Genomic DNA, 24,483 nt, shown 5'->3' with positions numbered 1-24,483 from the left:
TGGCTGCCTCTCAGCCCCTGCCCAAGCTCGTCCCGGGGGTGCCAATGCATGGGTCTCCTCAGTCCCACCAGGGTTCCCCGGTGAGCTCAGCTGTCCCTGAGGGTGAGCGGGGAGGGCAGGGTTTTCTGTCCATCCGGGACTTTTCTCTGTCCATGTGTGCAAGGGGGACTTGCTGGACGTGCCTTTGCCTGGCTGAGGGCCTGGGGGGTGCAGGGGTGTCCCTGCTCCCACAGCCCCAGACCAGCATGTTCCCCTTTGGCCACTTTCCTCCCAGAGTTCGTGGACCTGAGGCTGGAGAACAGCGATGGCTGCTCCGGGCGCCTGCAAGTTTTCTATAACGGGACGTGGGGGAGCGTTTGCTCCAACTCAATGACTCCCAAAACAGTGTCGCTGGCATGCAAGGAGCTGGGCTGCGGGGATGGAGGGTTCCTGGAAACACGCCTGCCCTATGGTAGGGTGTCTGGCCCCGCCTGGCTGGATCGTGTGGAGTGTGGGGAGAGAAACAGCTCCTTCTGGCAGTGTCCCTCTGCTCCCTGGGACCCACAGTCGTGCGATGACCTACAAGATGAGACCCACATCACCTGCAATGGTAATTCTGAGCTACCCGGGCTCCAGCATCCCCCCAGCTCCTGCTCCCTGCTGGGCACAGTCAAGTACAGAGACAAGGCCCACAGGGGCTTTGACCTTACGTGCCAGACCCTGCTGCTTCTGGTGGCACAAATGGGACTTCAGCTCTCAGAGCCCCACACATTCACCAGCAGTTGCCAGCCGGGCTCCCAGCAGTGCCCGGGGGAGGCAGAGGTGTCTCCAGGCAAGGTCTCAGGAGAGACCAGCCAGCGCTCCGAGGAGCGTCCCCTCCATGGACACCCTCCTGCTTTTCTGTGAACCAGGGTCCCTTTGGGGCTGAGCAGTCAGGGTCCCCCACATTGCTGTGTGTGTCCCCTGAATGACCAGGGTTCAGCTGCTGCCGTGAGCGAGGCAGCACGGGGAGGTGTGAGCAGAGCTGTACCCCACCCTCTGCTGCATGACTCCCCTGCAGCAGCCCCTTCACGCCAGCTTTTCCTTCTGCAGGGAGACGGTCAGAAACGCCCCCAGCCCTGGGGACTGTGTGCCCAAACTCCACAAGCTGCACAGGTAGCTGCTCCTCTGCATGCCCCTCTCACCTGGCAGGGCTCTGCCTGCTGTCCCGGTGCCCTGGAAGGTCTCTGCCTTCTCCAGACAGGGAGAAGATTCGTGCCGTTGGAGGCGAGAATGGGTGCTTGGGCAGAGTGGAGGTCTGGCACCGCGGCTCCTGGGGGACGGTGTGCGACGACTCCTGGGACATGCAGGATGCCGAGGTGGCATGCAGACAGCTGGGCTGTGGCCCTGCAGTGTCTGCCCTGGAGAAGGCTGCATTTGGGGAGGGGACGGGTCCCATCTGGCTGGAGCAGGTGGAGTGCCGGGGGACAGAGCCATCTCTGCAGGACTGCTGGGCTCGTCCTGGGGACAGCGGTGCCTGCCGGCACAAGGAGGATGCTTCCGTGAACTGCTCAGGTGAGTGGCAGGGCTGGGACTCCTCACGGGGGTATTGGCAAGCAGCCACGGAAGGCGTTTTTCCTTGCTGGGTCCCATCATGGTTCCAGAGCTCCTGAGAGCAAGGCTGTCCCTGCAGAACATGGGAGCCTGTTCCCAAGTGGGCAGCTGCTTCTGTGGGGCTGGATGTCCTCCGTCTTCTGCCCAGCAGGGCTCTGCAGGCCCCAGGGGCATCTTCCAGCGTGCTTGTGCTATCCTACCCGTGTCCCAGAGCAGGGCCCTGGGCTCTGTTCCAGCCACCCTGAGCAGCCCTGCAGGAGGGGCAATTTGTGTGGGATGTGTCAGGGATGTCTAAAAGCACACGCATGCATTCACACACATATAAACACACACACACACACACGGCATGTCAGAGAGGAGGCTCCCTGGTACCTGCACACCCACCCTCTCAGCCCAGTCTCCTTCTCTTCCTCTGCAGCTGCACCCAGGACGGCAGCACCAACGCCCCGAACAGGTAACCTGTCCTCCCTGGCTGCGCTGGGTCTTCTTGAGGTCAGGCTGTGACCCGCAGCTGGAGGGAAGGACCTTCTTGTCGGGGTGTGAAGCTCCCGAGAGGAGGCACCGGGGTAGCGGTGGAGGGGGTTGGATAGGGCTGTCATTTACTCAGTAGGGTGGGAGCTTCCCCATCACTCACCCCCTGGGGCCCCTTACCCCCGGTGTAATGGGGGTCAGGACTGGGGTGTCCTGGCCCCACACCTCTCCCAGGTCTGGTGCTGCCCTTTCTGTGTTCCTGCCCATGCAGATCCCACTCGGGGCCGTCCGACCAGCAGTGAAAAGGTCTCACTGCCCGTCATCATCTGCATCATCCTGGGAGCCCTTCTCTGCCTGCTCCTGGCCCTCCTGGCCGGGCAAGTGCGAAGCGCCAGGGCTGGGCGCAGAGGTGGGTCTGTCCCCCATGGTCCCAGGGGAAGATGCCTCCTGGCAAGGCCAGGGGTGCTGTGGGGTGTCAGTGAGTGGTACAGGCAGAGCTGGGGGGACAAGAGTGTGTGCTGCCTGCATTCCCATGTGCTGCCCCATTGATTGCCTGACCATGGGCCACCAGCAGCAAGGGGTAGAGAGAGTCAGGACACAGGGAGGATTTAGGGATGAGGCAAGGAAACAAATGGCTGAGCTGGGCTGGGACAGATGGGAGCAGAGGGGAAACAGCTGAGGACCTGCCACTGGCAGCACTCTGGGCAGTGCTGGAGTGAGCTCTGGGTCAGGGGAGATGCCAGGAAGAACGTGGGGCAGCAGGGTCCATACTCGTGGTTTCAGACCCCCAGGCTGTTCCTCTGCCCAACCCTGACCTCCCCATGGCAGGGCACGTGCCGTGCTCTGGATCCATGGGGCAGAGAGGGGGAAGCTCCAGGGGGAGAGGAAAAGCAGGAGCTGCTCCAAGCTCAGCACCAGGGACCTGACCCAGGGGCCAGAGGGGCAGAAGGTCTGTCTCTGAAGGGACGGTGCAAGGGTGTCACTGCCCCAGATCATCTCCATGGAGACATTGCCCTCACTGAGGAAGTGGCAGCGGAGACCGAACAGCGCAGCGGGTCTGTGTTGTGGGGACAGCCCTGGGCTGGCCCAGGGGAACAGGGCTGGGGGAACAGGGCAGGATTCTGTCCCCTCTTTGCCTGTCCCTGAGCCAGCCCTGCCTCTATCCGCAGGCTCCGAGCGCGCTTGGGAGCCCTTCTCTGAGGCCGTGTATGAGGAGATCGGTTACAGCCCAGCGTGGGAGAAGCAGGCAAGGTTCAGTCAGTCAGGTGGGTGTGGGTCCCTCATGGGGGGGCACATGTGCAGAACTCTTTCCCCTGGCCCTCACCCGGGGCTGACCCACTGCAACCCCCTGGCCCATGGAGTTGGGGTCTGTGGGTTCTGTGGGGAGAGCAGCCAGGTCCTGGGCCTGGGAGAGAAGCTTCCTCCCCACCAGCTCTGCCCATCCCAGCCGGGGACAGCCCCTCTCTGCCTGTCCCTGCACCCCTATGTGACACCTGAGGGGTGAGGGAAGGGGCTGTCCCCAGGCATCTCTGGGAGGCCCTTTGAGACAGGGTTGATCCCAGGGGAGCAGGGTGAGTCCTGAGCCCTCCTCCCCACTCAGCCCTGGCTCCGTGGGTCCCCCGTCCCCAGCAGCACTGACCACAAGCCAGGTGAGCAGAGCGCACTCCCGTAACACCCACTGTGCCTCTCTCCAGGCTCCGATTCAGAGGGGTCCCTGACCAAGCTGCAGCCCTACCCCAGGGACAGCGAGGAGGAGGATGGTCCACGTTCAGCACCAGGTAACAGGGGCAGGAAGGGGTTGATGTCCTGTCCCTGCAGACATGTGATGGACAGCAATGTCACTGAGTGTCACCGTCAGAGCTGGGGAGCACACTGGGTGTCTCCTGTGGTGCTGCCAACACCGGTGTCTGAGCCCCATGTCCCTGCGCATCCTCCCATCCTCTGCTCTGCAGGGTGTATCTTCTCACTCTCACCAGCTGCCCTCTCCTTTCAGACGTCCCTGTCCTGCTCGGAGGAGACCCAGCAGATGGCTATGATGATGCCAGGGAGGTTTCTGACCCTGGGGAGGATCCTTCCCCTGGGCAGGGAGACTGGGAAATGCCCAGGGCGCCAGAGGAGGGAGCAGGGCCCAGGGATGCTCCCGGAGGTGAGAGGGAAAGATAGCGCTACCGGTTCCTGGGGTGCCATCCCTGGTGCTGGATGAATCGCTGCTGTACTGAGAGCCCAGCCTCCTGGGATGGGGGAACCTGCCCTGGGAATTTTTCCTTGGGGGGACCAGGGGGTGGGAGAGAGACCTGAACATCTCAGGACTAGTGAGGAGACGGGAGGCTGGAGATCTACAGAGCAGGAGAGGCACCCCATGGGGCAAACGTGCAATGGCCTGCCTTGCTGCTTGCAGGGGCAAACCTGCGCTCCCAGAGAAGTGCTGGGGCCCCTGGAGCTGAGGGAGATGCCTGGTCCCTGTCCCCAGAGAGCATGGGCTATGACGATGCTGAAGAGGTGTCTCTGGCGCATCGCCCTGAGGACACAAAGGTTGCGATACCAGCGGACAGTGCACAACAGTCCCTGATGCCCAGAGCAGGAGAGCCCGTCCCTGCCGTGCAGCTGGGTGCAGCCGGGAGGGAGGAGAGGACTGTGCAGCTGGGAGAGCCGTGAGCACCAGGGAACTGTTTCCCTTTTCCCACGGGCAGCAGAACCAGCTGGGCATGTCCTCTATTTGTATTATGCTGTTTTTACGCTGTGCCTCCGTATTTGTTCTTAATAAAAGTCTTTGGGGGTTTGAGCCAGAGCTGGTGCTTGCCTGCCCAGATGTCGGGGTGTCTCCCTGAGGCTGATCCGGGGGAGCAGAGCACAAAGACATGGTGGAGGGCAAAGGGCACATCTCGGGACAGCAGGCTCAGGGTCAGACTGTGGGGCTGCGAGAGCCCATGGTTCCAGGGGAATATTCCTGCTGATATTTCCATCCTGCCAGAAAAAGTTTCCAACAAAAATGGCTCTCTGCAAGGTCCCGTGATGCACCCCAGCAGGAGCACCCATCTCCTCACCTCAGTGTTCCCCAGTTGCTCTTTCCTCCAGGCCCTGCCTGGGCCATGCTGGTCCAACAGTGTAGAGGCCACAATAGAGCTGTGTTGGGGTTGGCCCCACAGAAGTGAGCCCTAAGGTGGCCGTGGTGCCTTGAACACCCCAGCCAGCCACAGGGGGGATCACGGCCCACGGCTCATCTCCCACAGCGGTTAGGAGGCAGCTGTCCTCCCCACTGCCCTGGCACAGGGTACAGAGCCACTTGCTGGGGAACACGGGCCTGGGATTGCCCCTTCAATGACTCTGCCAGGACTCCAGTCTCCATGGGCTGTTCCTGCTGCCTTGGGGGTCCTTGCAGACCCCGAGCACTTCTATCACAGCCCCAGAGCTGCCTTCCTTCCTGGGCAGGGGCATTAAGGCCCCATGGCAGCCCTGGGAACCCCTCCTCCTGCTGCGCTCCTACCTCCACCCCTGCCCTCCTGCTGCCTTGCCAGGGGTGACAGTGTCGGTTTGTGTCGGGGCAGTACCTGTGTGCAGGTGCAGGGGGGATGGGAGTGGGGGGGGTTGGTGGGGGCACCTTTCCCTCAGCGTTGTGGGAGGCAGATGAGGGAGAGGCCAGGGGGAGGGAGAAGGGATCCCTGTGAGACGTGGACTGGAACCCACAGCTGCCATCCAGCCCCTGGCCTGGAGAAGGGCCTGCCTGGGAGGGTGCTAACGTGGGCACATTTCCATGGCAGAGGGTATTTTGTGTCCCTCCCCTAATGCAGGCACTGCTGGGAGTTGAGCCAGGGTCCCTCTCCCTCGGCTGGGGCGTTCACCTGTCCCAGCTCCCATGGGCAGAGAAACCTTTCACACAGGAGCCATGTGGGGAGAAGGGTTTGACACTTGGGCAGGAACCTGGAGCCTAAACTGCCCTCCCTGCTCCTGCTGTTGGGTCTCCACAGCCCTCCAGCTCTTCCCCGATGGGCTTCTCTGCTGCAGGCTGGAAGGTGCGTTGGGTGTCCACAGCAGGGCTCCCCACGAGGAGCAGCCGCAGGTCACTGCAAAGAGCAGGATCTGGCCCTAGAGCAGAAGAGGGGAGGAGGCAGCCGTCACCAACAGCCTCTGCCATGACAGTGTTGGCCCATTCCCTGCTGGGAGCTCCTCCACCCCTGGGGTGACCCTGTGGGGGTCTGGGGGGAGCCCAGGCTCACACACTCCTTTGCCCTGGTCCCTAGAGGTTTCCTGCTGGCAGCCCCTGGCCCCGGAGCCAGCCCCTCCCTCCCCAGCTCTGGGCCCACCTCTCCCTGTGGACATGCAGGGCTGGAGCCTGCCCCGGTGGGAGTTTCCCAGGGGATGGAGGCTGTGTTTGCAGCGCCCATGTGCGTCACCCATCACCTTGGGGGTCTCACCCTAGGAAGGCTACTCTCTCCCATGGCCTTTCCCAGCGTGGGGCAGCAGTGCAGAGGGTTGGGGTCTCACCGTCAGGCCCCTCATGTAGGTCCTCAGGAGCTGCAGGAGCCTGCACAGATCTGGGGCACAGATGATCCCACACTGCTGCAGAGAATGAACCCAGCCTGCAGGGCCAGACTGGTCAGGCCCCAAATGCCTTGAAACGGGCTCTTTCTGCTCAGGTGTGCTGCCCCCTCACCCACACCCAGGGCCTGGCTCTCATTTCCCTGAGGAGGAGGAGGAGGCAAACCTCTGCCAGGTGCCAGAGTAAGGGAGAAATACTACACCTGCGGGAGGGCAGAGCTGGTGGGGAGGTGGCATGGGACAGACACTGGGCTTTTCTCCCCTGTCCCTGCCTGGGGTGGCTTGAATCTGCAGGTCAGTGTCCATACTGGCACCCACCGTCCTGTGTTCAGAAGATATCCCCACAACCCCCCTTCTTCTTTGCTTCATTTTTATACCTTATTTCTCTGAATCTGGGCTCACTGTTCCCAGGGGCTGGGCACCCTGCAGTGAAACATTGGGTCTCACACCCCGTTTTGGTTGCAGAGGTTTTTGTCAGAGGAGCAGCCGAGGCACCATCTCCTTGCCCTCCCCACCTCTGCACAGCTGTGGACAGGCCTGTGCTTCCCTGTTCCCACTGACATGGGGTGGACAGAGCCACCAACCCCCCCAGGAACAAGAGGTGGGTGCCGGCCCCACCAGTCCCACCTCTGCAGAGCTATGCCTGACCTCAGCAGCTCCGGGTTCCCTGAGCTGCGGCTCTGCTCAAGCCAGTGGTGATGGCAGAGGGAAAAGGACCAGGAGACAGGGTCAGGGTAAGGAGTGTCGCTCCTCCAGCTCGGACATCCCTACCTGTTGGCATAGACAGGTACTTCCCGCGTGGTATGGGATCTCCACCTGGAGACAGGACAATCTCACAGCCTTACCCCTGGAGAGCCACCAGGGCAGTGTGGCCCTGGTCCCAAAGGGCACCTGGGCTGGACCAGCACCCTCACACCACCTCTCTCAGTGCAGCCAGGAAGGATTGCCAGCACCCAGTCTGCTGCTGATGTCTATCCCCTCCCTGAGGGCCACCCCTTGCCTCCAAGCAGGGCCCCTGGTTGGTGTGTGGGGTGGATCTGTGGTGCAGGGTAGTGACCTGAGCTCAGGTCCAGCACAGCTGCCTGCCTCTCCTCCAGGAGGGGGCTCAGCAGAGGCAGTGCACACAGCCCTCCTCACTCCTCAGCCAGGCCCTGGGAGGTCAGGGCAGGCCCACAGCACCTGGAGAGGAGCAGTGCCCCAGCTCCAGCACTCACCCACTTGAGGCCAGGGAGTAAGAGCAAAAGCAGCCCTGGAGATGGAAGCCAGGACCTCCCACGTGCAAAGCGGGTCCTCTTCCACTGACCTACACCCCTTTGGCACCTGCCAGCAGCAGGAACACTCTCCTCCCATGATGTGTCTATGAGAAGCACAGCCCTGTTGTCCCCAGTGTGCCTAGGTGTCCTGGGTTTGGCAGGGATAGAGTTAATTTCCTTCCTAGTAGCTGGTACAGTGCTGTGCTTTGGATTTAGCATGAGAACAATGTTGATAACACACCGATGTTTTAGTTGTTGCTAGGTAATGCCTACACTAGCCAAGGACTTTTCAGCTTCCCATGCCCTGCGGACTGAGAAGGCTGGAGGTGCACAAGAAGGTGGGAGGGGGCACAGCCAGGACAGCTGACCCAAATTGGCCAAAGGGCTATTCCATACCATGTGACATCATGCTCAGTATATAAACTGGGGGAAAGCTGGCCGGGGGGGCCGCTGCTCAGGGACTGGCTGGGCATCGGTCAGTGGGTGGTGAGCAATTGCGCTGTGCATCACTTGCTTTGTATATTATTATTATTATTATTATTATTATTATTATTATTATTATTATTATATTTTTATTATTTTATTTCAATTATTAAACTGTTTTTATCTCAACCCACGAGTTTTCTCACTTCTACTCTTCCAATTCTCTCCCCCATCCCACTGGGGGTGGGGGGCGGGGGAGTGAGCGAGCAGCTGTGTGGTGCTCAGTTGCTGGCTGAGGTTAAACCACGCAGTCCTTTTTGACGCCCAACGTGGGGCTCGAAGGGTTTGAGATAATAACAGATTAACTGGAGCGCATTGAGGAATTTATATCTGTTAACAGTTGCGGGTCACAATGTTGGTTCATCTGTTCTCGATATTGGTTTGTCTAATCTGCATCATGCTCTTTTTTTTGCTGTACGTGTTAGAGATTGGTGTTGGGTTTTGCAGTTTGCTGTGGTCTGTGGTGATTAGTGATGTTTTGCCTGGGAGGTTTGTTATTAAAACACTGACCTTGAGCTTAACCTGGTATTTTGGCATTGTACTGAAGCCATTACTGTACTTGGTGTACCACTTCGTGGAGACAATTAGCAATCACAGTCTGAGAGTTTTTTTATGGAGGAAATACAGAATGGCTGCGTCGCTACCTTCTTCTATGACGTTTCCTCCTTCATTACAGTAACTTTTCAGTATCTTGAACATCCTTGGGTAGTTAAGATACTTCTATTGGTATTTCTTGGGAATATTGTATCGGTTTTGTCTAAACTTAATAAGCAATTTAAGAATATCATCCAGAGATCTGCCCCAAGGCTGGACAGTTATGAGTGGCAGGGTGTGTGGGATAGGATGGGCAAGTACCTAGGCCAATGGGCACCCCCAGTGTTTTGGAACTTCACCCCTGAGCAAGTGCAGAATCCTGAAAAGTTAGTAGAATAGTTGGAAGAAGTATGCTGTCACCCTGGCAACTCCAGAGAGACACAGATCACTGCAACGTGCTGGGGCCTGGCCCATGCCTATCAAGCCCTGTTCAACATTTTTCAGTACCCTCAATGGGCCCTGTGGCCACTCCAACCCGGCAACAGGCCCTGCGGCCACTACGACCCTGGTGATACGCCCTGCAGCTGAACCAAAGAGCCAACCTGTGCCAGTATCAGTTGCCCCCATACACAAGAAGAAATCTTGGAAGCGGAAGTCGGCTCGTTTAGTAAGGGAGGAAGAAGCTTCTTCTAAAAGGGAGCCAGAGGAAGAAGAGGACAAGGCAGACTACCCTGGAGAAGGGCCATCACGAGAACAGGAGGAGGAGGGCCGGCCACTGCTCGGGGAGGAAGAAGAGGAAGAACTCATAAACGAGGAAGTAACCACCCAATCCCTATCCCTGAGTGAGCTGCGAGATATACGAAAAGATTTCAGCCGCCGTCCAGGCGAACATATTTTCACCTGGCTGCTCCGATGCTGGGATAATGGGGCCAGTAGCCTGGAATTAGAGGGTAAAGAAGCCAAGCAGCTGGGATCCCTTTCGAGGGAAGGGGGCATTGGCGATTGGAAAAGGGACGCGAGTCCTCAGCCTCTGGAGGCGACTCTTGACAAGTGTGAAGGAAAGGTATCCCTTCAAGGAAAATGTCATATATCGTCCAGGCAAATGGATCACCATGGAGAAGGGTATCCAATTCCTGAGAGAATTAGCTGTGCTGGAGGTGATTTCTGGTGACATGAACAATGGACAGCTATCCAAAGATCCAGATGAAGTCAGGTGCACACAACGCATGTGGCAGAAGTTTATAAGGAGCGCACCATCGTCATATGCCAACTCATTGGCAGTGATGACCTGGAAAGACGGAGAGGGACAAACGGTGGATGAATTGGCTAGTCAACTCCGGCAATACAAAGAAATCTCTCTTCCTCCCTCGCCTCAGCTGTGGAGAAACTGTCCCGGGAGGACCAGCAACTTGAAGAGGATAGGTCCTACTCACCACCTGTACGGACCAATATCTCGGCTATTAGGAGTCAGCGTTCTTTTGCTCAAGAGAGAGGATATAAAGGGTACACACCACAGGGCACCCTATGGTTTTTACCTGCGTGACCATGGAGAGGACATGGGGAAGTGGGATGGAAAACCTACCTCAGCCCTAGGGGCACCGGTATGTGAGTTGCAAGGGAAAACAATCACAAAAGGGGGTTGTTCCAGGAAAATTGCTGCTCCAGTTTCCAGCGGGCAGTTCCCCAGACAGGGTAGAAGGGACGACCTTACTCCTGATCTTAATGAAGAGACTTCTGACTCGTATTTGCAGGAAATGAGAAATGAATACTGTGATGAGGATTAGAGGGGCCCTGCCTCCAGCCAGGTGGAGGAAAGGGACAACCAGGTTTACTGGACTGTGTGGATTCAGTGGCCTGGCACATCGGACCCACAGGAGTATAAGGCTCTAGTAGACACCAGTGCACAGTGTACGCTAGTGCCATCAAGCTATAAAGGGGCAGAACCCATCTATATTTCTGGAGTGACAGGGGGATCCCAACAGCTAACTGCATTGGAAGCCAAAGTGAGTCTAACTGGGAATGGGTGGCAAAAGCACCCCATTGTGACTGGCCCAGAGGCTCCGTGCATCCTTGGCATAGACTACCTCAGGAGAGGGTATTTCAAGGACCCAAAAGGGTACCGGTGGGCTTTTGGTATAGCTGCCTTGGAGATGGAAGAAATGAAACAGCCGTCTACCTTGCCTGGTCTCTCGGGGGACCCTTCTGTTGTGGGGCTGCTGAAAGTCACAAGACCAACAGGTGCCAATTGCTACCACCACGGTGCACCGGCGGCAATATCGCACCAACTGAGACTGCCTGACTCCCGTCCATAAGCTGATTTCGTCGACTGGAGAGCCAAGGAGAGATCAGCAAGACTCGCTCACCCTTTAACAGTCCCATATGGCCAGTGCGGAAGTCTAATGGAGAGTGGAGACTAACAGTAGACTATCGTGGCCTGAGCGAAGTCAAGCCGCTGCTGAGTGCTGCCGTGCCGGACATGCTAGAACTTCAATACGAACTGGAGTCAAAGGCAGCCAAGTGGTATGCCACAACTGATAGCACTAATGCGTTTTTCTCAATCCCTTTGGCAGCAGAGTGCAGGCCACAGTTTGCTTTCACTTGGAGGGGCGTCCAGTACACCTGGAACCAACTGCCCCAGGGATGGAAACACAGCCCCACCATTTGCCATGGACTGATCCAGGCTGCACTGGAACAGGGTGAGGCTCCGGAACACCTGCAATACATTGATGACATCATGTGGGGCAACACAGCAGGAGAAGTTTTTGAAAAAGGGAAGGAAATAGTCCAAATCCTGCTGAAAGCCGGTTTGGCCGTAAAACAAAGTAAAGTCAAGGGACTTGCACAGGAGATCCAGTTTTTAGGAATAAAATGGCAAGACGGACATTGTAACATCCCAAAGGATGTGAACAACAAAATAACAGCCATGTCTCCACCAACTAGCAAAAAGGAAACACAACCTTTCTTAGGCGTCGTGGGTTTTTGGAGAATGCATATTCCAAATTACAGTCTGATCGTAAACCCTCACTATCAAGTGACCTGAAAGAAGAACGATTTCAAACGGGGCCCTGAGCAACGACAAGCCTTTGAACAAACTAAACAGGAGGTAGTTCATGCAGTAGCCCTTGGGCCAGCCCGGGCAGGACAAGATGTAAAAAATATGCTCTCTCTCTATACTGAGTCATGGATGGTGGCAAATGCCCTGTGGGGGTGGTTGCAGCAATAGAAGCAGAGCAACTGGCAGCGCAGAGGCAAACCCATCTGGGCTGCTGCATTGTGGCAAGATACTGCTGCCCAGGTGGAGAACCTGGTTGTAAAAGTCCGTCACGTAGATGCTCACATACCCAAGAGTCGGGCCACTGAAGAACATCAAAACAACCAGCAGGGGGATCAGGCTGCTAAGATTGAAGTGACTCAGGTGGATCTGGACTGGCAACGTAAGGGTGAATTTTTTATAGCTTGGTGGGCCCATGACACCTCAGGCCACCAAGGAAGAGATGCAACATACAGATGGGCTCGTGATCGAGGGGTGGACTTGACCATGGACATTATTGCGCAGGTCATCCATGAATGTGAAACATGTGCTGCGATCAGGAAGCCAAGCGGTTAAAGCCCCTCTGCTATGGAGGACGATGGCTGAAATAAAAATATGGGGAGGCCTGGCAGATCGATTATATCACACTCCCACAAACCTGCCAAGGCAAGTGCCACGTGCTTACAATGGTGGAGGCAACCACCGGATGGCTGGAAACATATCCCGTGCCCCATGCCACTGCCCGGAACACTATCCTGGGCCTTGAAAAGCAAGTCTTATGGCGACATGGCACCCCAGAAAGAATTGAGTCAGACAACGGGACTCATTTCCGAAACAACCTCATAGATACCTGGGCCAAAGAGCACGGCATGGAGTGGGTGTATCACATCCCCTGTCATGCACCAGCCTCTGGGAAAATTGAACGATACAATGGACTGTTAAAGACTACGCTGAGAGCAATGGGTGGCGGGACATTCAAACATTGGGATACGCATTTAGCAAAGGCCACCTGGTTAGTCAACACTCAGGGATCTGCCAATCGAGCAGGCCCTGCCCAGTCAGAACTTTTACGTACTGTAGATGGGAATAAAGTCCCTGTAGTGCACATAAAAAATATGTTGGGGAAGACAGTTTGGGTTATTCCTGCCTCGGGGAAAGGGAAACCCATCCGTGGGATTGCTTTTGCTCAAGGACCTGGGTGCACTTGGTGGGTGATGCGGGAGGATGGGGAAGTCCGATGTGTACCTCAAGGGGATTTGATTTTGGGTGAGAATAGCCAATGATCTGAATTATCTGATGTTAAGTGTTACATAGTATTATATGCCATACTAATGATATTACAATATGAATCACTCAGATTAATGAAAAATGAACTTTGATGAAACCGAGCAAAGCACAGTGATGATGGAACCAGAACTGACTTCACCATGAAACAATCCAACACCACATACCATCCCCATCTTTCCTGCCCTGGAAGATTATGATGACAGATGGAGCCCAAAGTCATGGACTAAATGAACTCAACGAACATTTTAGAGGGATGGCCCATAGACTAAGGGAATGATATCTCTGTGTGTGTATATATATCAAAAACAGGAAAAGGGGTGGTGATTAATGGGAATGTATTGGAAAGTGTGGGACCTGGGCATGACATAGATGGTATAGAATAAGGGGTGGATACTGTCCTGGTTTTGGCGGGGATAGAGTTAATTTCCTTCCTAGTAGCTGGTACAGTGCTGTGCTTTGGGTTTAGGATGAGAACAATGTTGATAACACACCGATGTTTCAGTTGTTGCTAAGTAGTGCTTACACTAGTCAAGGACTTTTCAGCTTCCCATGCTCTGCGGACTGAGAAGGCTGGAGGTGCACAAGAAGGTAGGAGGGGGCACAGCCAGGACAGCTGACCCAAACTGGCCAAAGGGCTATTCCATACCATGTGACATCATGCTCGGTACATAAACTGGGGGAAAGCTGGCCGGGGGGGCCGCTGCTCAGGGACTGGCTGGGCATCAGTCGGCGGGTGGTGAGCACTTGCATTGTGCATCACTTGCTTTGTATATTATCATTTTATTTCAATTATTAAACTGTTTTTATCTCAACCCCCCCGGGTTTTTCTCACTTCTACTCTTCCAATTCTGTCCCCCATCCCACCGCGGGGGGGTGAGGGAGCGAGTGGCTGTGTGGTGCTCAGTTGCCGACTGAGGTTAAACTGTGACACCAGTATTAGTTGCTCCACGACCTTCCTTTGGGAAAGCCCTGCCTGCCCCACAACCGCTGCTCCACAGCATGCCTTGAGCAGCCAGTGAAGTGCGGGCAGCAGCGCGGGCAGGGACACAGCAGGAGATGGAGGAGACCCTGGGGAGGCAGGAGGAGCTCCTGGACCATGGCAAATGCCCCCTCCCTTGGGCCCATGGCCACCCCCGGGGCCATCGCTTGGGTAATGTCTCCATGGCCACATCCATTGAGATTAGATATGCTGGTCGCCGGCCAATAACGGTCATCTGATAACCTCCCCTTGAGAAGGAAGGACTGGCCACCCGGCTTGTGCAACGGCCACGGGGCTTGCAGCATGCAAACCACCCAAGATGGCAGGTTTCCACCCCCAAAACCCTCACCCCTACAGGTGGTCACTTTTTAAAGGCAGCTCTTGAATGTCGCGGCGTGTCCTTGTGCAGCTCGCCATGGCCGTCTACAAGGTGAAGGTGGCAACGGGTGACATCCTCGAAGGTGGGACCAACAACTCCATCTCCATCACCTTGGTGGGCAGCCGTGGTGAGAGGTGCCGGACAACCATCAACTACTGGTTGCTGCCGGGGACGGTGAGCGCAGGGATGGGGACACGAGTGGAGGCATGGGCATGCCGGGGGTCCCGGCATGGGTTTTACTGGAGAGGGTAAGAAAAGGGATGGGTCTTCACCAAGGTTTGGGGGGATGGTGGGAAGTGGTCCTGGGGGGATGAAGGAAGGGCTCATGGGGGGATGGAGGAAAGTGTTCTTGGGGGGGATGGAGGAAAAGGGTTTGGTGGGGGGGAGAATAGAGGAAAGGGGTCCTGGGGACATGGAGGGAAGGATCCTGGGGGATGGAGTGAGGGGGTGGGGGTGGGGGGGGATGGAGGAAAAGGATCTTTGGGGGGATGAAAGAAAGTGGTCTTGGGGGGTGTGGGGTGGAGGAAAAGGATCCTGGGGGGATGGTGGGAAGTGGTCTTGGGGGGGGGATGTAGGAAAAGGATCTTGCGGGGATGATGGAGGAGGGGTCCTGGGGGATGGTGGAAAGGGGTCCTGGGGGGATGGAGGAAGAGGATCTTTGGGGGATGCCCTGAAGCCCCACTCCACTGGTGGGGAATGCCCGTATCCCCCAGTGCCATGCCAGGGCAGCTGCCCTCCCACCCCAAGCCATTTCCCGCCCACCCCCCACCAGGAGAAGGACATGACCATGCGCTGCGAGCAGGACTTGGGTCGCATTGTCCTCATCCGCCTGCACAAGTGGCGGCTCTTCTTGGAGGATGCCTGGTTCTGCAGGGACATCCGCGTGATGGGCCCTGACGGCACCCTCTACCGCTTCCCCTGCTACCAGTGGCTGGAGGGGGTTACCACGGTGGAGGTCCGGGAGAGCTCGGGTAGGACTCATCCCACCCCCACCCTCCTCTGCTAGCCAGGGGTCCGACCTTGACTCCTCTCTCCTCCTTTCCAGGGAAAAAGCTGGTGGATGATGAGCTGGAGATCCTCAAGGAGCATCGGCAGCAGGAGCTGAAGGCACGGCAGGAGGCTTACCAGTGAGAGCAGGGACATAAGGATGGAGGCCCACCATGGCCAGGGTGGCCTGGCCGGCAGTGACGCTGACATATGTCCCCCTGTCCCACCCGCAGGTGGAAGAGCTTCACCAAGGGCTGGCCCCGTTGCCTCAATGTGGGCTCCATCCTCGAGCTGGACTCCAATGTTCAGTTCTCCTGCGTGAGGGCCACCAACTTCACCGGTGTCCTCATCTTCCAGTAAGCAATACCCCAAGGTTGGGGAGGACCTGGATGATGGGAGTGAGGAGCATCGCCAGTGCCACCCTGTCCTGGGAGGCTGGTGGGGGGGGGCCAGGGAAGGAATGGTGGTTGCTGAGGTCCACCTCTGTCCCGTAGAGGGGCCTTCCACCTTCTGGCAGGGTTCCTCTTGAGACCCACCTTCTGGAAGAGCCTGGATGAGATGTGCAGCATTTTCTCCTGGACGCGGGGCAGGGAGATTGGTGGGTGCCTTGCGCGTCTTCCCCCGCCACCCAGGGCTTCCCAGGAAGTCCCTGGCTTGACATGGAGGGTGGGCAGTTCAGCGCTGATGTCCAGCCACCCCCTCAGTCCCCGACTACGCGGCCAGGCACTGGCGAGAAGATGACTTCTTCAGTTACCAGTTCTTCAATGGCAACAACCCCAACACCATTCAGCACTGCGTGATGCTGCCGGCCAAATTCCTGGTGACGCTGGAGATGGTGGCCGGTTCTTTGGGTGGTGGCACCAACCTGGGCAAGGAGATGCAAGAGGGTCAGATCTTCATCGTTGGACTATGAGGTGCTGGAAGGCATTGCGGCCAGCACCATCCACAGGCGCTGGCAGCACGTCGCCACCCTGCTCTGCCTGCTGCACCAGGGTGCTGACGGGCTCCTACGTCCCATCGCCATCCAGGAAGGGACTTCCCACCCCAAACCAGTGGACAACCCCACCGTGGTGGTGGAGAGGAGATGGTCCCACCACGTGGTTTGCGTCCCACAGCTCAGCCAAACTCCGGGACCCACCAGCCCCATCTTCTTACAAAGCAATGCGAAGTGGGACTGGCTGTTGGCCAAAACCTGGCGCAACGCCGACTTCTACAGCCTGGAAGCTCCTCACCCACCCCTTGAGGACCCACCTCTTTGGGGAGGTCTTCGCCATCGCCACCCTATGCCAACTGCCCACCTGTCACCCCCTCTTCAAGGTAAGGTCCCACCTCAGCACCACCCAGTGCCCCCTGCATCTGACCGCAGTGCCCCCCCCCATACACCCACCCCAGCTCCTTAGGAGGTCCCCAGTCGTCTCCAACCTCCTGGTTTCCACCACCAGCTCCTCGTCCCCAACTTGCACTTCAACACGTTGGCCCAGAGCGTCCTCATCAACCCTGGTGGCGTCATCGACAAGGTGAGCACTCGGGTCTACTGGGAGCACTGGGATGTACTGGGAGTGCTGGGGGACACTGGGGGAGCACAGAAGGCCCTGGGGGACACTAGAGAACATGGAGGGACGGAGGGCTGGGGAGCACTGGGGACAGAGGGGTATACTGGGAATACTGGGGAGGCACTGGGGGCACTAGCAAGCATGAATTGACTTGACATGGATTGAATGAGAAGACAACAAAAAAAGTTTTTACAAGTATATTAATGACAAGAAGAGAGCCAAGGAAAATCTCCATCCTTTATTGGATGCGGGGGGGAACATTGTCACTGAGGATGAGGAAAAGGCTGAGGTACTCAGACTTTGCCTCAGTCTTTAACAGGCAGACCAGTTATCCTCAGGGTACTCGACCCCCCGAGCTGGAAGACAGGGATGGCGAGCAGGATGAACCCCCCGTAATCCAAGAGGAAGCAGTCAATGACCTGCTACGCCACCTGGATGCTCACAAGTCTATGGGGCCGGATGGGATCCACCCGAGAGTGCTGAGGGAGCTGGCGGAGGTGCTCGCCAAGCCACTCTCCATCATTTATCAGCAGTCCTGGTTAACGGGGGAGGTCCCGGACGACTGGAGGCTTGCCAATGTGACGCCCATCTACAAGAAGGGCCGGAAGGAGGATCCGGGGTACTACAGGCCTGTCAGCCTGACCTCAGTGCCGGGGAAGATTATGGAGCAGTTCATCTTGAGGGCGCTCACAAGGCATGAGCGGGACAACCAGGGGATCCGGCCTAGCCAGCACGGATTCATGAGAGGCAGGTCCTGCTTGACCAACCTGATCTCCTTCTATGACCAGGTGACCCGCCTAGTGGATGAGGGAAAGGCTGTGGATGTGGTCTACCTGGACTTCAGTAAGGCCTTTGACACCGTCTCCCACAGCATTCTCCTAGAGAAGCTGGCGGCTCACGGCTTAGACAGGTGTACTATGCGCTGAGTCAAAAACTGGCTGGACGGCCGGGCCCAGAGAGTTGTGATGAATGGAGTTACATCCAGTTGGCGGCCGGTCACGAGCGGTGTTCCCCAGGGCTCAGTACTGAGGCCGGTCTTGTTCAATATCTTTATCGATGATCTGGACGAGGGGATTGAGTGCAGCCTCAGTAAGTTTGCAGACGACACCAAGTTGGGTGGGAGTGTTGATCTGCTCGAGGGTAGGAAGGCTCTGCAGAGGGACCTGGACAGGGCCGGAAGGAGGATCTGGGGAACTACAGGCCTGTCAACCTGACCTCAGTGCCGGGGAAGATTATGGAGCGGTTCATCTTGAGGGCACTCACAAGGCATGAGCTTTGCCCTTCAGGACCGTCTCCCAGGGGACTCTCTCAACCAACGTCCTGAACAGGCCAAAGTCTGCCCTCCAGAAGTCCATGGTTGCGGTTTTGCCGCCCCCCCTCCTTACTTCACCAAGAATCGAGAATTCCACCATTTCATGGTCGCTAAGCCCAAGACGGCCTCCGACCACCACATCTCCCACCAGTCCTTCTCTGTTTGTAAACAGCAGGTCGAGCGAGGCACCTCCCCTGGTAGGCTCACTTACCAGCTGTGTCAGGAAGTTGTCTTCCACACACTCCAGGAACCTCCTAGACTGCTTCCTCTCTGCCGTGTTGGATTTCCAGCAGACATCCGCTTAGATTGGATGTGAGGAAAAATTTCTTTACTGAAAGAGTGGTTAAACATTGGAACAGGCTGCCCAGGGAAGTGGTTGAGTCCCCATCCCTGGAGGTATTTAAAAGACGAGTAGATGAGGCACTTAGGGACACGGTTTAGTGGGTGGTGGTGTTGGGTCGACGGTTGGACTTGATGATCTTAGAGGTCTTTTCCAACCTCAATGATTCTATGATTCTATGATTCTAATTGGGGGGGCTGGGGGGTTAATGGGAACACTTAGGGGGGCATACTGGGGGCACTGGGGGGAGTACTTGGAGTACTCGTGTCCTGGAAGCACTCGGGACCACTGGGTTATACTGGGAGCACTGGGGGACACTGGGGAGCACAGAGGGCCCTGGGGGACACTAGAGAGCATGGGGCAAGGGGGCTGGGGAGCACTGGGGACAGTGTCATATACTGGGAGCACCGAGGAGCCATGGGGCAGCCGGGGGTTGGAGGGGGGGAAAGGCACCTTCTGCCCTGAGCACCCATGGGTGACCCCTCCCCACCAGGGCTCGGGGGTTACCTGCGAGGGGATGCTGCTGATCATCCAGCAGGGCTTGGAGAAGGCCACCTACACCTCCCTCTGCCTCCCTGATGACATGTGGCACCGCGGCGTGGTGCACCTCCCCAGCTACCACTACCGGGATGACGCAATGAGCCTCTGGGAAGCCATCGAGAGATGGGACAAGGGATTAGGTGGCAGCTGGTGGTGGTCCCATGGGTGCTCCATGACCTCATGGTCACCTCACCCCATGGTAGCTTCATCTCCTTGGGCAGGACCTCCTCGGGTACTGCATCCCCACACCCATGGGTCCCATGGGGTGTCCCCAGGGGTGGTGGGGGGACAAGGACAGGTCCCTGATGCTCTTTGCTGTCCCCCCACCCAACCCCAGGTATCCCCTCCTCACTGCAGACGGTGGCGGAGCTCAGCAAGTTCCTCACCATGGCGGTGTTCACCTGCTCGGCACAGCACGCAGCCGTCAACAATGGGCAGGTGGGACAGGGGACCTCTGACCCCTCTGCACCCAAAAGATGTCCCCAGCTGTCCCCGTCCCACGCTGGAGAGATGTTCCCCTCTGTGCGCAGGAGGGATGTCCCCATCCTGAGCCAGGGGAGGTGTCCGTGTTCCCACCTCTCTTCGTGCTTGAGGGATGTCCCCATCCCTCCTGGAGGGACATCCCCACCCCAGCTCAGGAGAAGCTCCATGCCAGAAGTATGTCCCCATCCATTCCCCCCTCCATGCCAGAGGGATGTCCCCAGCCCACCGCATGAGAATGTCCCCAGCCCACCTGTCCCCATGCCAGAGGGATGTCCCCCACCTCAGTAGAACGTCCCCATCTAACCCATCCCCATTCCAGAGGGGTGTCCTCTGCTGACAGTGGCCTCTCACCCTGCAGTATGACCTGGGCGCCTTCCTCCCCAACGCCCCGTCCTCCATGCGCCACCCACCACCGGCAGAGAAGGGCAAGGCCTTCCTCCAACACTTCCTCACCACCGTCCCTGAGGTGGACACCACCGCCAACATCCTGGTGGCCCTCATCCTCCTCAGCTCATGCCTCAGTGACGTGGTGAGTCTGGCCCCACCATCACCATGCCCTCCCCAAAACGGTGGCTCTGTGGGGCTGAGGAATCCCAGGAGATGCCCCACAAGGGCATGGGTGCACATCACCACCTTGGGTATCCCCAAGCCCAGGGTGGTGGGCACCATCGCTCTACAGCTACCACGGGGCCAGAGACCCCCAGATGGCTTGAGACACCTCAGTCAAGTGCTTGAACCTGATGGGTCCCCATCCCTGTCTCCCAGATACTCCCGGGACAGTACCTGGAGGAGCGGTTCACAGAGGTGGAACCCCACTGGCTCATCAGGGCCTTCCAAGGGCAGCTGGAGGAGATCCGGGACCACATCGAGGAGAGGAACCACTGGGCCAAGCTGAGATACAACTACATGAACCCCCTGGAGACCGAGAACAGCATCTCCGAGTGCCCCCGCACCCCCAGAACCCCACACCTGGCCACCCCCAGCACTCATCACCTGCGCACCCAGCACACCCACCACCCAGCACCTGGACGCCCCCAGCACCCACCAACCCCCCAGCACCCAGCACCCCCTGCCCTGCTTCTCACCCCCAGCCCCTCAATAAATGCCAGCTGTCAATCAAACCCTCTCTGATGGGGGGCGGCTGAAAACCTGAGGACCCCCCCCAACACCTCCCCAGAGGCCCCCACCCAGAGAGGGAGTTGGGGGGGCAACTGGGAGACATGATGGGGTGCCCAGTGCTCCCACTGCCCCTCAGTGCTCCCCAGTCTTCCCGGTGCTCCCAGTGCCCCCAGTGTTCCCCAGTTTCCCCCCTGCTCCCAGTGCCCCCCACTGCTCCCCAGTGCTCCCAGTACCCCTCAGTGTACCCCACTCTCCCCAGTGCTCCCAGTGCCCCTCGCGGCTCCCCTGTGCTCCTCAGTCCCCCCATTGCCCCTCAGTGCTCCCCAGTCTCCCCAGCGCTCCCAGTGCCCCTCACTCTCCCCAGTGCCCCCCAGCACTCCCCAGTGCTCCCAGTGTCCCCCGTGCTCTCCAGTCTCCCCAGTGCCCCTCAGTGTTCCCAGAACTCCTCCCAGGCATCTCCAGAAGCATTTTGGTTTCTTCTGGAGACTGGGGAATTCCCTGGCAGCGGCCCCCAACTCTTCTGACGTAACTACTGGGACAGCAGTGTGTGTGTTGGGGGAAAGTCCATGCCCGGTAGCTCCGTGGGAATTCTCCCAGGCATCCCCAGGGGTGTGTTGGCCTCCTCTGGAGACAGGTGAAGCCCTGGGGAGCAGCCCTAGACCCCTGCAAGGCAGCTCCCCAAGGCGTTTTATCCGTGTTGGGAGAAGGACCATGCTCCACAGCTCCTTCGGACTCCTCCCAGGCAGTTTAGGAATGTTCTGGCCTCCCCTGGAGACAGCTGAATTTTGCAGGTAGCACCCGAGACTACTCCAGGGAAGCCACCCGAGGAGTTTTGTGTATGTTGGAGGCATGTCCATGCTCTGTCCCTTGCTGGGACTCCTCCCAGGCAGCTTGGGTGTGTTTTGTCCTTCCCTGGAGATGGCTGAAGTCCAGTGTAGGAGCTGCCTATGACTCCTAGGCGGTTACCTGAAGAGTTTTGTCGATGTTGGAGGCAGGTCCATGCCCTGTAGCTCCCTGGAACTCCCCTCAGGCATCTCCGGGAGCATTTTGGTTTCTTCTGGAGACAGGAGAATTCCCAGGTAGCAGCCCCAGACTCTTCTAAGGTAACTACCCAAAGAGCATTGTGTATGTTGGGGGAAAGTCCGTACCTGGTAGCTCCCCAGGATGTTCAAGGCTTCGGTGTAAACCCCCGAGTACGAACGGAGGAGGGGAGAAAGGGTCTTCAGAGGCTGTAGTCATGAGCGGTTTTCTTCCCAGGGGCTCTGGTGCTTTTTGGGCAGAAAACTCTCCCTGAAGCTCTTCCTCCTGAAAGGGCTGTTATGCTCTGTACCTCCTGCTTCCTTTTGGATCATTCTTACAAAAACAATTGTGGTTGGGCTTTTTTGGGGGTGTTTTTTCCCTTCTCTAGGATGTGAAATGCCTCTGTTTTGGAGGAAAGCAACCCTTTCCCTCCCCATGAGGAGCTGGGGAGGCTGTTGGGGATGGGGTGGAACACGGGGAGCCCGCACCTTCCTTTCTGGGAGACCCTCAAATGGAAGCGGCCAGAGCTGGCAGCCCCGCCGAGTCCTTAGCATCCAACAGACGGAATGGACCATGGCGCTGCCAGCCCTGTGGCTCCCACCACATTGCCCCCGCCCCCCCAGCTGCTTCAGCCATTCATCCTCCCCAAAACCTTCTACCTCCGAGGTAGGGACCGACCCCAATCCCTGCAGCCTGGGGACACTCTCTGGGGAAGGAGTGGAGGTCACCAGCTCTCCCACGCAGGTCTGCAGGTGGCTCCGTGCGGCAGCTGCTTTGACCCCCACGTCATCTGCATGGAGGGGAGAAACGCCGACCTGCCTCTGCCGGCCACCTTCGCGCTCGGCCACGGCGGCGCTTCTCCACCAGGTACTGCCCTGTGGGTGTCCCACCCCCCCAGCCTCGGAAGCCCCCAGCACCCCCCAGGGCCAACAGTAGCTCATCCTGACCTGCAACCATCAGGCAGAGCAGTGGTCCCAGCCGCCCCGGTGCTGCCGCCCTCCCTCCATGGCTGCCACCACGTCGCCGGGCAGATCACACAGCTCAGCCTCTCCAGCACGACCACCCCCTGCGGGAGCACCTCAGGGCAGTGCCATCCCCCAAGGAACGGAGGTCCCCATGGACATTAGCAGCCCCCTGGGCAGTAACATCCCATCAGGCATCAATGACCCCATGGATGGTGGCACCACCCTGGGCGGTGACATCACCCATGGCAGTGATGAGCCCATAGCAACATAATATAGTAGTTTTGATGGGACCTTTCCTCTTGTTTTTTTTCCATTAAAAGCCAGTTCTCTGGAACCGCTCCGTGCCTGCCTGGGAGGTGGGGGGGAGCACAGGGGGCACCGGGAAACGGCACCCAAGAGCTGCAAAAGCCCCCCTGAGCCCCAGATCAGAGCCGGCGAGCCCTGAAGGGCAACCAAGCCATCCCCAGGGCCGTGTCACCGCCAGCGGGGCAGGCAATGGCAGGAGGGACTCCCCTGTCCCCTTCCCCAGGGGAAGGAGCCCTTTGGTGGGGGAGCCAGGACAGACGGGTCCCTGCAGGAATCACGGACATGGTCCCACGCAGAAAGCAGCACTGACGCCCCCCCGGGACAAGGACAGACCTGGGGGTCTCAGGGACATGACAACAAGGGCTGCAGTGCCTCCATCTTGAAAGCAACCACTGGGGACAGGGCTCGATGCAAAGCCCTTCAAACTGTCAAGATGCCCTTCCTCGGGTCCCACCGCACTCAGCTCCAGAGCCCGGCTTTGCCTCACTGCCGCAGCAAAATAACCCCAGATCACCCCAAGAATGCCGAGGAAGGGAGCTGCCGGCAAAAATGCAAAAAGTATTTGCAACCGCAGCAGCTCATGCAAGGTAGAGCCCTGCACCACAGCAGCAGGTGTTTCTTTTCATGCTCCGATAGTGTAGCAGTTGGGATGAACTTCCGAGGGCTTTTCTTGGTGGAGATGGGCAACGTTCACACGCTGCCTGGCATTTCTCCACCACCCAAGTCCTGCTGGCAGAGGTGACATGCGTGGTCTGCAGGATGATGACGCAGGTGGGGAGGAGCACACAGCCCCTGTTAGCTCACCCACGAGGGTGCAGCCTCAGGGCAGAGAAGGGAACAGAATGGGACCCCCCCAAAAGCATTTTAAAAAGCACAGTTGCCCAATGTAAGCCAGGCCATGCTTGCAGGAGCACACGGGGAACAAATGGGTTTAGGGGAGGTGGGTTCAAGGGTGGGGCCGTGGGGGAGAGGACGGGTTGGCTTTGATGAAGCCTGTCACTCCCGGGCAGCTTTCCACGGACGGCAGCTCTTGCTTGGTTGATGCTCGCACGCCGTGATGCCAAAAATCACGTGACATGCCATTAAAATAACAAACATGCCCTGCCCCAGCCTGCAAGGGCCTGTGCCCACGGGCCTGGTGGAGGTTTGGGGCGCACCGGTGGGCTGAGGCTGGGAGAAGTGGCAGCAGTGGGCAGCTCTAACCCGGTATTTCAGCATGCCAGGTAAAACCCCACTGTGCCAGGAGATAAGCCCCCAAAACACACCGTCCCCCCCGCACAGGGCTCCTGGCCCAGCTCTGAACTCCTGTGGGAGACACAGGGCCCAGGCAGGT

At 58.1% G+C, this 24,483-nt stretch overlaps 1 protein-coding gene and 1 pseudogene across 1 annotated transcript in view; both read left to right on the top strand.

The window, feature by feature from the left end:
• LOC143171648 (scavenger receptor cysteine-rich type 1 protein M130-like) overlaps window positions 1–24,483 on the top strand; it is a 94,717-nt gene that overhangs the window by 4,833 nt on the left and 65,401 nt on the right.
• LOC143171621 (polyunsaturated fatty acid lipoxygenase ALOX15B-like) lies at window positions 14,562–23,892 on the top strand (annotated as a pseudogene).

The sequence above is a fragment of the Aptenodytes patagonicus genome, chromosome 29, assembly GCF_965638725.1.
Source record: "Aptenodytes patagonicus chromosome 29, bAptPat1.pri.cur, whole genome shotgun sequence".
NCBI lineage: Eukaryota > Metazoa > Chordata > Aves > Sphenisciformes > Spheniscidae > Aptenodytes > Aptenodytes patagonicus.
The sequence above is the reverse complement of the archived record's forward strand: the minus strand, read 5'-3'. Positions and strand labels throughout refer to the sequence as shown.